At 38.2% G+C, this 14,272-nt stretch overlaps 1 protein-coding gene and 1 long non-coding RNA gene across 8 annotated transcripts in view; one reads left to right on the plus strand and one right to left on the minus strand.

Annotated features, from left to right (window-relative positions):
• Positions 1 to 14,272, plus strand: part of LOC124216896 (uncharacterized) — a 176,067-nt gene that overhangs the window by 46,178 nt on the left and 115,617 nt on the right. The gene's annotated exons all lie outside the window — the stretch shown is intronic.
• On the minus strand, positions 450 to 6,257 carry LOC124216937 (uncharacterized). The gene is made up of 3 exons (XR_006882740.2): positions 6,151 to 6,257; positions 5,293 to 5,407; positions 450 to 555 (listed from the first exon to the last, which is right to left on the minus strand). It is a non-coding gene; the product is annotated as an uncharacterized lncRNA (long non-coding RNA).

The raw sequence follows: 14,272 nt of genomic DNA on the forward strand, positions 1-14,272 counted from the left end.
ACGATGGCGTAGCGAGAAGATTCGCGAAATCCCCCCGGCGTGTCGGCTGAGGCTTTACCGGTTTAAGCAAATTTATAAATGAAGCTTATAAGGGACTCGGCGTAAATGTAAAATATATGAAAACATAAAGGTGTAATTTACAGCATTCTGAGCCTCGCCTCGTCGCCTCTTCTTCTTCCGGTTCCTCGGGGCGTTTCGCCGAGCTTTGTTCTTTTGTGCTCAGCTAGGCTGTCGCATGGCGGGGACCGTTCTCTTCTACTTCTTCTTCTTCTTCTTCTTCTTCTTCTTTTTTCATGTATTGTTTATTTATTTTATTTTTTTTTTTCTATACAATTTTGTTTCATTTTATTTTCTTCCACGCTCCTTATTCCCCTCTCATTCCCCCTTATCTTGTTCCTTTTTCCTTACCCTACGCGAGAAAATTATACGGAGTTAATGGTCTCATTTATTATTACTCATTTCTTTGCTCGTCCTCTTTCATTCTTTCCATCAGGTTTAATGATCGAGTATCCATCCTCCGAAATTTCCTCGACGCTGCGAAGCTCTAAAATCATGCTAAAAAAAAAAAAAATCAATTTCAAAACCCAACCATTTTTTACACTCAAAATAGAAACAACTAGGTAAAATAAAATTTCGCGATATCACGACCGTACCGGTTTTACTTTAACTTCCCGTGTTTCTGTTTTTAGAGAAAAAAGGAAGTCATTGTAGTCGCCCCGAAAATGAAAAGTTGAGTTTCGAGATCTAGAGAATCACCACCGACAATTTTCAGATGGCTGTACGTGTGTGATCAATTTTTTTGTCCCACGATATCTCGAAATTAATCACCGGATTTCAACGATTTTCGTCTGAATCGATGCGGCTTTTCCAAACTTAGAACTGATTAGATTTTGGCTATGATCGGTTCGGTACTTTTTCAATTTTTTGAATAACGAATTTCCAAAAAATCAAGTAAAAATGATGATATCTTGAGAATGGATGAACGGATTTGAAAGAAAATTAGTACCGTGAAGTTTTTTGGATCGCTAATCACGAATCTAAGGTCAGATTTGCAAAATTTAAATTTGGCCTATCCAATAAGCCGGAAAAAAACTAAAACCATTTGGATGTTGATGCAAATTGATACTCGTCGGTTTGTTGATCGGCTGACCACGACTCTGAAGTCAGATTGCGAAATCCAAAATGACGATCCAATATGGTGGAAAAAAAATCTAAAAATATTCCGATTACCGTAGAAATTGGTTGGCGGAGATTTTTTTCTTTTTTTGGCTCGCCGATAACGAATCCGACGTCAGACTCCCAAAATTTGCAATCGGATGGATCCATTAAAGTGGTTAAAAATAAAAGAAATCCTCATACTTTCATGTAATACAATCTTAATTCTTAATTAAAAATTCGAATTGAATAATATTATTTTTTCTCTCTATGAACTTGGAAGCTGCGATGTAAGAACGAAAAGTTCGAAGGCTAGCTCGTGGCGAGCCCGAAGCCGCGTCTTTTCTACCCTTCGACGTATGATTTTTCTACGCAATATAGTCACCCACCAGTAACAAGGAGGTCATCAAAATTTAAGGACTGGTCGCAAAAACTGCTCATGATCAATTTGGCAAAAAACTACGTTCAAGTAGCAAAAGCCCGTGCGGGTAGAAACTGTGCCCAACAGCCGGACACGAATTTCGACCTATATCCTAATAAGTCGCTCATCTTCTTCTACTTCTTCCTCTTCTTCTCTCTCTCTCTCTCTCTCTCTCTGTCTCCCATGCAATATTCCTTGGGTGCAAAAGAACAAGGGAATAAAATGAAGGAGTCTCGAGAAAGGGTGAGAATGGAGGATATAGGGTGTATATATGCGATATGAGCGGAATGTTTTATGACCCCATTTTTCAAAAGATCACCCGGCATTTCTCCACGCTGCATCCTTTCCTCCCGGCCTTCCTTTTTCACCCCCTTTATTTCCCGCCTTCTCTCGTCTTCTTCCCTCGCTCTACCTGTATTTTTCACTTCCTCCATCCTTCCTTTCGCCTGCAGCAGCAGCAGCGGCAGCATTCTCTTCGCCGCCTATCTTCTATCGTATTTACATACTAGATCGCATACCGCTTGGATATAGCTCCGCAGGCCTCGACGAGCTTCGACGGATGCATTCTAACAATTTAAATTTATAAACACCCCTCCGCCTTCTATTCCTTGCGCAAGCCAATCCCGCATCCGAGCTATCGCGAGATTTATTCTTCTCTTCAAAGTCTCCTGCAACGCCTATAAAAGGAGATGCATTTTGACGAGGAACACTGAGAAATATTTCATTTCTTAAAGTAACTGGAAAAATTCAGTGAAACAGGTATCGTTAAAAAACTGTTTGAATATTGTTGGACTTACGAAAAACGAGCTACGCCGAACCATTTTGCGCTATCGTCGATCCTTTTTTTAGTAATTGCAACGCAAAATCAGTTTGTGGGGTTTACTCTACCTTTTTAGTTAAACGAGGCTTCAACGTCAATTTATCGTTGCACGAGCGTTAAATTTTCGCAACAGTAGCAAGAAAATTGTGTAGCAACAGTGTTCGTAATGAGAAAGAATAGTAACGGATAACAGTTGGAAAACTAATTTTCATTTTCTACCTAGAACAATATTTTTCGATCGTGGTATAATATGAAAATAGTCAAGGACTGAGCGGTAACCGGAACTAAAAATTTCTCTCAGTGAAGGTAGAGATGCGTTTTTGCCTGCAGCTTTTTTCAATTCCGAGTCCAGAGTTCGGGAAAATAGATTTATTTTCATTCGGCCAAACGTCGAGTTTCGAAAATTTTTCAAAATCTTTCTTAATCACGAAACTGACGTACTCGTTTCATTCTAAATCGATTTACTCCTTCGTCGACGGTTGATGCGCAAGAAGTTTTCAATTTTTGATACAAGAATTTGAAATTTTCTACTCCTGATTTCAAGGACAATGATCATTGTGGAATATAAATTTTTGCGACAAGAAAAATCAGCAAATATAATGAAAGAATCCTACCGATTATTACTACCACCCAAAAATATTCAAAAACATAATTCATAATGAAAAATTGTCAATTCTCACCCTCTCGAATATCGAATCGAGAGGGTGAGCTCCTAATTTGTTACGACAATATATTCTGGGGGGAGGGGGGGGGCAAAAAAGAACCGCACGGTCTCTTTTACAACGCGCGTCGAGATCTGAAGGACGATAAATTGTCGCGGCTGCAGGTTGTCCGTCCTTTCCTCTGATTCACGTGTGCGCAGGACGGCATAGAGGAGGTTGAAAACCACCCTTGTCATCCCTTGTCAGAATGAAAAATAAATAGTTATATAAGGCAGGTGGATACGGATTTTCGTGCTGCGTATTACAGCCGGCAGAAAACCGCGGGAGTCGCGTCGCCCCGAATTCCGTTCAAAATTCGAGCCCCGGGGGTGAAACGAACCCTTCGCTCGAGTGAGTGACGTCCTCCTCCTCCTCGTCGTTCCACCTGTCGCCCTGTTAATATCTTAATAAGCTTATTACAAAAGCCCCGCAGCGACTCGCCCCCCCCCCCCCCCCCCCCCCGACCCTCCACCCTTCCCCTCGTGCAGTTTTTTATTTTTTATTTTTTGTTCGTCAAATCTCACAACGAAAGAATGGATATAAAATGTTGCTCTCGCTCTGTTAACGTTCGATCATTAATGGCGACAGCCACCGAGCTAAAAATAATCGAATACGACTCGATCGAATCGGTAAAAATTAAGCGATTAATCGAATATGTTTAGTTTTTATTTATTTTTATTTTTTTTTCGAAAAATATAGTTCTAGGTAGAAAATGAAAACTAGTTTTCTAGCTGTCTCATTACGATCACTGTTGCTATATTTTCTTGCAACTGTTGCGAAAATTTAATGCTTGTGCAACGATATTGAAACAATCTTTTTTAACGATACCTGTTTTCATCAATTTTTCTAGTTACTGTAACAAATTAAATTTTTCTCAGTCTAGTTTCGTTGAAAATAGTCTTCAATTTCAGGTAACAATATTCATTTATCTTTCACTTGTTATATCAAATAGGTATCTCAGTAAGTAAGATAACGATAACAGTTGATATTCTAATCACTTAAATCGATACTGTGTTGCGTCGTTCACGGGAGTAAGAAGCAAAAACCGATCGAGAAAAAATAATCGATTCTTTCGGTCGTTTTTATAATAACCGTGGGACGCTTGAAGATACACTGAACTTGTAAAGTTTGTTGAAAAATTTGGGGAGATTAAAATGGGAGTGCGAAAAAATAGTTTATGGAAATATCTGGGTAGTCAAGCTTATCTGGATTAACGGATTTCGGTGATAAAGCATCTCGTTTGCACAAAAGATGAAACTGACTGAAAGAAGATTTCAATTTTTGTTAAAAAGGCTTGTAGTTATATTACAAGATTACGGTGTAATCTAAAATTTAGGGGGGGGGGGGGGGGGGGGGGGGGTGAAAATGGCGAGGCTGAAGTTAGTAACGTTATAAAATAACTACAAAAAAAAAATAAAGATATACAAATTTCAATTGACAGAAAAAGCATTGTGAATATTAAAATACTTTGCAGAAAATTTTATTACCGCACGATATTGTTCGGAATTTTCGACAACAATATAATTGTTCAGTAGTTTTATTGCAGATTGAATTAAGTCGAAAAAATCGGATCTTGAGCAATTTTCAAAATCTTGGTCGAGTTTTTCAGTTTTTCGTGATTAGTTTTTTTTTTTTTTTTAAACTATCCCGTGGAAGTTGGGAAAATATTCTGCAAATATGTATTTCCATTCAATTTTTGTGACCAAGTTTTTATTTTTGTCCGACAAATCGTTAAATTTTTGTACAACGTTCGGAGATTCGTGTATTTTTGTATACGAGAATTACGGTTTTTCACCCTTTTTCACGTCAACAATACCGTACCTACAATGCTAAAAGCGTACCAACAATTCAACAGGCATAACACACGCCATATAAGGCGATTATCTTTTAAAACATTCATCGTTCGCCTGATTTAATTTTTTTCACGATTCATTTTTTTGCATCGCTTTTTATATCCTTCCTCTCTTTCGGCGAGATTGAACGTGTTTGCGTTGTGAGCGGGATTGAAATTCACGCCGTTTCCACATGTTTCAAATTTTCGACGAACCGTTTTTTTTTTTTGCACCTTCCGCTTCTGGTCGCCGTTTTAAACTCTGATTATTATCGTTGTCTCTACCATCGTCGTTAGACTATCGATCCTTCGCTATTTTTAAATAGCAATAATTCCTCTTCGGACGTACATCCTTCTCTCTCACCTTTAAAACCGCCCCTTGAACCGTTCGTCCCTCTGCGTGATCGATGCTCGTCTCCTTAACGTAATTAATGACCGTTTCTGCTGCTCCTTCTGCCGTCAAGTTGAATGGATGAAATCTGCATAAATTTTCAAAACGTTACAACGTCACGCGCTTTTATATCGTACACAAATAATTCTCATAAATACACACGAGAAACACCGTCCAAGTCTATTATCATTCTAATTTTCATTCCAGGCTTTTCTATTCACGTCACCGTTTTACAATGGAAATTCAAATATCTATACAATAAATATATATGTATTATGTACTTGTGAGTACACTGAGAAAAAATTCGTTTGGTATAGTAACTAAAAAAATTCAGCAAAACAGGCCTCGTTAAAAAAACTGTTTGAATATTGTTGGAATTGCGAAAAACGAGGTACGCCTAACAATTTTGCGCTATCGTCGATCCTTTTTTGGTTATTGCAACGCAAAATCAGTTTGTGGGGTTTACTCTACTTTTTTAGCTAAACAAGGCTTTAACGTCAATTTATCGTTGCACGAGCGTTAAATTTTCGCAACAGTTGCAAGAAAATCTAGCAACAGTGATCGTAACGTGAAAGAATAGCAACGGATACCAGACTTTCCGGTAACAGCTAGAAAACTAGTTTTCATTTTCTACCTGGAACTATATTTTTCGATCGTGTTAAAAAATGAAAATAGTCAAGGACCGAGCGGTAACCGGAACTAAAAATCACAACACAAGTTTCCCTGTTTTATTTTTACATAATGCGTTATACGTTGCAATGTATACCCACCCTAAACGATTTACGAGTCAAGTGCAGAAGCCGCAGGAAAACCGCTACTCCGGGTACTTACAGAGTCTGCGAAGCTGCAGGACGACTTGATATCGCTGGTCCTTGTGCCGGGTTGTTACGGTCCTTGCGGTTGAACGTTTCACTGCAGCGAAAGGAGCGCGGCACACTAACCAAGATGAATTCGTGCGATTAAGAGAGCAGCCTAGGCCAGTAAATAAAATATTCAAGGAACGCGCGGCAACTTATACGTACAGGTATACTTGTAAGCATACCTTTCTCCCTCTCCCGGGCACAAATCTACGAGACAAGCCGAATCGTGAGAAACGAGAAACGGAAATTGTACAGATAACGAAGGTCAATGCGAATTTTGAGTTTGGATTCCAGGTATCGAATTTGATCTTTTTTTTTACTTTCACGCGACCGATGAGAGAAATAATAGATTTATGGGATAAAGTTTGATTTTGTAGAAATTAGAAGGATGTTTCGGATTTAGAGAAAAAATACATGTTTTCTCAAACATTTGTTGTAAATAACGTTTAGACAAACTTTGAATTTAAATCACCTTTATTCAATTATAATAATTAATGACAGGTCAAGAGAAAAAAATGTTCGAATAGTAATCAAAATCTTCATTTATTACGTAAAAAGTTTGCTATCGTATTTTTTACGTTGGTAATGAGTCAAGTTTTTTGTTACAGCTATCAACGAAAAACTTCAATACTTATTTATCAACGTAAAAAAAGACAATAGCAAACTTCGCAAGTGATAAATAAATATTTTGGTAATCAATCGATGCATAAAACTTTTGTATCAAGTATGACAATAGAATATTTAAATAAACAAATTTCGATTCCACACATCGAATAATAACGAAGATCTCGAATCGTTACTTGTAAATTTTGCTTTTATCTTTTTCACGACGATGATAAGCGAAGTTTTTGGTTACGTCTATCAACTGAGAACTAGCTGTAAGTTTGTAAAATAAAAAATATATTTCAGGGAATTAAAAAACCGAAGCGATAATAATGATCGGATAAAACGTCTCGGAAAGCCGTAGCTAATTTATTGCCACCCGGTATGGCGTGTGTATGGGACATGGCTGGTTGTAAAAGAGACAGTTTGGTCGCTTGACCGCTCGGCTGGTCGACGGGCAGCCGCCGCCGGGACCGGGAGAGTTTTATCCCGTGGGGTTTGGGGGCGGGAGGCGGGGGTGGAGCCCGGATCACGGAAGGAGAGAGTGAAACTACTTCGGGATGGAGTCGCCGCACCTGCGGAGTAAAAAACGGCTAAGCCGACCTTAGCAACTCGGCCTCAGCTGCCGCCTCCGACCCCCGAACCTCCGCCTCCGACCACCCCCTCTTATCTCCGCGGCCTCTTGATCTCTTAGGAATATGAGAAGACGAAAAAGGGAAGGGTGGGAAGAGAATCGAACTGTGAGACAAAAAAAAAAAAAATATATATATATATATATACACATATAATTTAGATTGGTTCAAAAAAAGCGAAGATTGTTTTTTTTTTTTTCTTTTTACTTTTCAAAACCCCCTCTGAAATACTTTCGAGGGGGGTGAAAAAAGATTCCTGTTAAAAGCGGAGCTCTTGTTATTAATATTTAGAGGTCGCTCGTAGCGAATTTCTATTTTCCATTTAAATGGCGTGGGAAATTTTTTTTGTTTTTTTTTTTTTTTTCAGGCACGGAATGAAAAATTTCGAACTATACTTTTTTTGTTCAAATGTTTGAAGAGGAATTTACCGTTGAAAGTAGAATTTATTTCAGTGAGGTTATTTACCGTTGAAAGTAGAGCTTTAGAAATTAAAAATTGTTAACCGACTTTCTTCCTCGTGGAAAAAACACAAACTATAGAATTTTCGAGAAAAATTTGATGACATTTAGTAGTAAGTTTTAACGTTTTGCCATAAACTAAAAAAAAAAAAAAAAAAAAAAAAAATAGTTGACTTTACTGCAAATTGAATCTTGAGCTTGAATAACTTTGGAAGGAGTCGATTTATCAAAAAATTATAAGTGAGACTTTTTGTAGAGTTTTCAATTTACTGTAAAAATACGTATGATTCATTTGGATTTGTTTATTGGTTTGTGAGCAGCAAAGTTTTAAAAAAAAAATTTTTTTAAATTTCCAATGTTACTTAAGTGTAAAATAGAAATCCGCGACGAGCAACTTCTGAATATTAATATTAAGAGCTCCGCTTTTGACAGGCATCTTTTTTCGCCCCTCCAAAAGTATTTCAGAGAAGATTTGGAAAAAAAAATATAGTCGATTTTTTTGTACCAGTCTAAATTGCATATATACGATTATGACCAAATTTGGTACCTAATTTGTCGTCAAGACAAGATGATTGTATTTTCTGGTTCACAAAACACATTTCGTAGTGAATTTCATTCGGAATTCGAAAGTAGTCGTGACTTGAGTCAATGGAGCTGAATGGACGAGGCAATTTTTATCATAAGATCGAATTCCAGGGTTTTTGGGGTTACTAATTACGAATCTGAAATCAGATTTCAAAAATTCAAGATGGCGGATCCGATATGGTGAACAAAAACTTCAAATTTGATCGAATACGGTCAAAAAATTCTGTTCAGGGGTTTCCGGGGTCGCTAATCGGACTCGCCGTACTGAATTTTCAAAATCTGACTTCTGATTCGTGATCAGCGACCCGAAAAATCCCTGGATAGAGTTTTTTCCCCAGATTTGATCGAATTTGAAATTTTCGTCCGCCGTATTAGATCCGCCATCTTGAATTATAAAAATCTAATTTCAGATTCGTAATCGGCGACCCGAAAAACTTATTATTTATGCAAAACTTGTATTTATATAGGACAAATTTCTCGTCGACGAATTGTTCCTTCAATTTTCCCGATTTTTATCAATCATTTTTTCCAAGGATAATAATTGTGTCGAAAACCTACCAGTACACTATCGGAAATAGGCAAAAACCGTAAAGAAATATCTTTTCAAAGTTCTCTAAACATACAAAAACCTGATATAAAATCGGTAACTCAAAGTGTTAATCGTAGATTAGGAAAAGGTTTCGAAATCTCAAGCTGAGCGTATCGCGATTTGACAAGTTTTGAGTAATTTTGTTCCGTTGATTTATCGAATATTAACGATAACAATATTATACAACCGAAAGTTAAACTCTGTGCACGGGGTGTCAAATTGTTGGTGTAAAATTCATTATAAATCAATTTTCGACGTGTACATAAATTTGACGATCATTGTGCGATTATTGTGCGTCGGCTGATTAATAACAATTTTGAAATATTACATCGCTCGTTGCGGTCTCGGGAAAATTGACAGCTGCCACTTACAATTCACGTTACATAATCGAAAGCTATCGAGGTTTCTACGAGGTTTAATTTATCGCCGTATTGTCTTACCGCGACGGTGTTTCGTGTTTAAGCAAGCAAAAGCCGCGTCAATCAACTGTTACGCCACGATATTATAGTCTATGTAATATGCAAACGAAGGGATAGACGCGATGCATATTGTTCAACCCTTCGGCTCCACGGAATAATGTAAAATACGCGTTTGCGTGGGTGGAAAAAAAAAGCTGGAGCAGCGGCTAGTTTCGGATTAAACAAAATTAGGTTGTCCAATGAAATTTCTATTTACCGTGTAATACGGTTTCGTCAAAAACTTGCCAAGTTTTTTTTTTCTTTTTTTTTCTTTTTTTTTTACCAGTCGGATTTATCATAAATTTTAAAGCCAAACTAGAGCGAAAATTTTCAGCTCATACATGCTGCTCGAAAGGTAAAGAGAATGCAGAATATATATTCCGTGGTTTCAATTCCTCCACTAATTACACACTGTACGCTACAAATGAACGTTGATTTCATAGAACATTCTTTCAGTCAAGCGTAGAACGTTTCGAAAAAGGAAAACTAAAAATTTTTTTTTCGTTGTTCCGCACCCAGCTAGATTGATAAAAAAAAAAAAAAAAATAACCTTGAAGCTAATATTATCGGTTCAACGATTAGTTACATCAACTTTTTTTTTTTTTTTTTCTCGGAGGCGAAGGGGCAAAAAATATTGACGGATAAGAGAATAAATGGTGCAGAATTATCAAATTTATTTCGCATAGAATTTTAAATTGTAAAAAGTCAATTACATATCGACACTGTAAATTTAGAAAATTGTCCACCGTACGACTCTACGTTTAAATAAAACATATACTTTGCCGCGTTGAGATTGAAAGATCTTTAACGCGATACTTGCATCAACCGATCGTACTAAATTCTTTACACCACCGTTGGAAAAAACTGTCGATTTCGAGCGCTTTAAAACCTCACGCAGCCTTTCCGTGCGGTGCATTTCAGGGTTAAGAAAATGTGCCGAAACCGCCGTTGAGGGCCGAGGGATTATAGAGATGAGAGCTTTACAGCTTTAACGATTCTTTGCGGTTAGGAGGAGGCGGGGATGGGTAAAGGGGGAAGAGGGGAGGCTGCATCATCCCCTAACTGCACGGACACGCGGAGGGTGCGTGAGACTCGGTGGTTTTGCAAGGGGCGGTTCCGTTTCAAGGAATTCTCATCAGTCAATGGGCAAGTCAGTCCCAGGCTGGTTTATATTAATGACGAGGGGATCCACGACGTCCGTTCCCGATCCCGATTCCTTCGAAATGGGAATACCTACATCTACCTATACCTTGTACAGCTCGAGCGAAACGGGAGAAATCGTACAAAAGGTTCCGTTTTACCCGCGGTTAGAATTATTATTCTCCACTTCGGCGAATAATTGCGGACGGAAATTCAATCGACGGTGAATTTTTTTTGTTTTTTTCACGTATCGCACTATTTTCTGCGTTTCGTTTATTTTTCGGTAATATTTTTTTTTTTTTTTTTTTTTTTTTACCGCAAATCAAAACGATACCGATAATTACAATTTGAGTTAATCGATACTCTCGCAAACGTTGTTGGTGGTTAAAAATACATCGTCAGGGAATTCTGTAGCTGAAATACTTCCGAGGACAGAGACAAGTGATGCGAGTTTTTTTTTTTTTTTTTCAATTTTCAAACTGAAATTTTTCTTGTTACATAATTATTGTTGAATTGAATTTCTCCGTACGATATTTATAATAGTAAATAATTACAGAGATGTTACTTATACATGGAGAATTCCATGCAAACCCAACCAACGTCTGATCCTCAACATTTTTCATTTTATTCAAAATTTTTTCTGCAACTCTCACAACTCTGGATACATTAACGAATTGAATTTTTCTTTTTTCTTTTTAGATTTGCCATTAAACCGGCTAATTATTTATGGATATTGAGAGCAATATTGAAAAGGAGATTTTTTAGAATTCTAAAAAAATTCTTCAAAATTGTGTTTTCTTTTCCAAACATTTCTATGTCCGGAACGATCTGAAAGTTCTCAAAAAATTCCCAAAACTTGTCTTTTTCGTTCGGAACATTTATAGAGCGGTTTCATTGTGTGATTGTTAAAAAAAAGTTGAAGTTGCCAAGAAAAAGGACAAATATCTTTTCACATTGACGCTGGTCTAGAAATGTTTAAGGTGTCGAAAAAAATTGAAACTGCTAATAAAAAAAAAAAAGAAGAAATCCCGGTCTTGAAATGTTTGGAATAAAAAATACGGCTTCTGACAGTTTTTGTCAGAATTAAAAAAAAAAAAAAAAAAAAAAACGTCTTCTTCAAAATCGCTTTAAATATTCATAAATAATTGAAAAGTTGAATAAAAAATGTGAAAAAATTCAAGGTACCGTTACAGAGTTGTGACAACTGCAGAAATTTTTTTTTAAAAGAATACTGAAACACCATCAATTCATATCTCTTCCTCTTTAACATACGTTCTAATCTATCTTCTTATACATTCTTATTCGTTAATTATTATCTTCTCTCACGTTTTCTTCACTATTTACTTCTCTCTCTGTCTCTCTCTCTCTCTCTCTCTCTTCTCTTCCCGCAGTTCGCGTTCGCGTTTATATACCGCGCAATTTATCTTTGCAGTTTTACGAGAGGCGGCGGGGACGAGGGGGAAGGGGGGGGATGAAGCGGGCAGATTTCGGGTGAATTAATGTTAATTAAAATGTATCTGGTGTATAAGATAATTGCGCGATCCAGGCCTTTCTCTTCCTCGCCCCGCGCCACCCGAAATCATTACAACAGCGATTACAACACGGCCGCGTCGTGTTTTTCAAAACACATAACGCAACGCCCGTTCACCGAACTGCGTGCTTCGAGGGGCGGGGGGTAGTTATTAGGGGGTATGCTTTACGCTTTATATACGCGTTGCCGGCGCTCGCTTACCTATGTTTTACACGCTTCTATATACGTACGTATACGTGTATGTCGTGTATACGTGGACGTGTACAATATATTCAAGGAAAATTTCTCCATTACAAGCCGCGACGCGACTCGGCGCAGCCGGCCCGCGTTATTAAGGGTTGTTAGAAGGCAAATTCACCACGACCGACCCTTCTGACTACCCTCTTCACCCCTCCCTGACCATCCTCTATCTTGTGTATACGTATGCGTGAACGTTAAACCTGCTCTCCAGTCGAGTCGAGAAATGATTTCTTGAAAATCGCCAAAGCTAGCGATCAATGCGATTTATAAATATAATTGACGGAAAATTTGCGTGTTTTCATTGTTCAAAGAATTAACGTCGTTTGATACGGCAAAAAGGTGAAGAAGCAACTTTCGTTCTTGCATCATTTCACCGCCGTCTTTCGCAAGTTTCGAGATTCTTATCTTCTTTCGGGCATAAGCATACTGCAAATCTATCTTCGTCGCCGTTTTATTGTTGCATTATCGTTTTATCGTGTTTATCAGCCTCACGTTTACCCGCGGAGACATTTTTGCCACGATCGTGGAGTTGACAATTTTTATACACCAGCTGCAATTTATTTCTAGCATCCAGTGACCTCGGTTTTTTCTTTTTTTTTTTTACCAATTTCTTTTCAAAGTAACGAAGAAGATGCAAATTTCTTATCAATTGTAACAAATTCGAACGCAAGCGAGAAAATATTTTTCACTCTTGGACTTTAGAATCGTTTCAAGACATGTTGAATTTGCAGTTACAGTATTTTGCGATTGAAAAATATTCCCATTCGAGAGTATCGAACGCGAGAAAGAAGAATGAAAAAACGTTGCTTTATCTCTTCTTTGCGATAATCGCAATCATCGTTTCACGCATATCGATTATCATTCATGAAAATGTTTTACTTCCAAAACGGAATGTTTTTGTTTTCATTTATTTTTATTTTTTTGTTTTTTTTCCCTCTCCTTCTTCTCTCTCGGTACGGAAGAATTAATACGTACGTTTTTGAGACAGGCTTTTCAAGTCCAGTGATTCGAAAGAAAATCAAAAACGATCGAACATCATTTCGGACAGTTATCAGATTTAAACTGTAAAAAATGCCAGGGTCAACGGTTCACCCGAATCGACGTCGAGTGCCCCGTACATAAATTAATTAACAACACGGCGCAGGGTGCGCGTAAGTTGATTTTTTTTTTTTTTTTTTTGCATCTGCCATCCAATACCTACACTCGTATCTCAGCCTTGATCCATAATGCAGAATTATATACCAGCGAGGTAAGTCGAATCGAGCCAAGCGAGGCTGGTTAGACGTAAAAGGGGGGTTGTCGGCGTTTTTGAAACGACGTTCGCGTGACCATCGCGGCTGGGACGAAGCGCGGTGCTGCAGGTTGCGAGGGCTGCTGGGGGTGGCAAGGGGGTGGTAAGGGGGTGAATCCCACGGATCGATCCAGCCTCGAGTCGAGACCACGCCGCTCGGCTCCCTCGGCGTTTTCACGGTTCCCTCTTTGTGCCCGCGCTTCTTATTGCGACCCCCGTCGTCTCCCTCGACCGCGGATTGCCAACGTTTGACCGACGGAGAGCTTGCGCTTCCTCGTGAAATTTCTGCTTCGCCCATATCCCGACAAAACTCTCATCCGGCTTGTGTAATTTCTGTCCGAAATGCCGCGGGAATTCGTTTGAATCCGAATTGTTTACGCACGCGTGTGTGACGTTGGATTGTATAAAAACGAATCGTTTAATTTTTTTCAAAATTGCAAGTAGAAAATATCGTTCGAATATGACGAAAAAATTACGCCGTACAAGTTTCAGCTATGGATATTAATATGCGGAGGTGCCTCGTCGCAATTTTCAATTTTCTCGTTTAAACAACGTTTGTTCAACTT

Source organism: Neodiprion pinetum, chromosome 4, assembly GCF_021155775.2.
Source record: "Neodiprion pinetum isolate iyNeoPine1 chromosome 4, iyNeoPine1.2, whole genome shotgun sequence".
Taxonomy (NCBI): domain Eukaryota; kingdom Metazoa; phylum Arthropoda; class Insecta; order Hymenoptera; family Diprionidae; genus Neodiprion; species Neodiprion pinetum.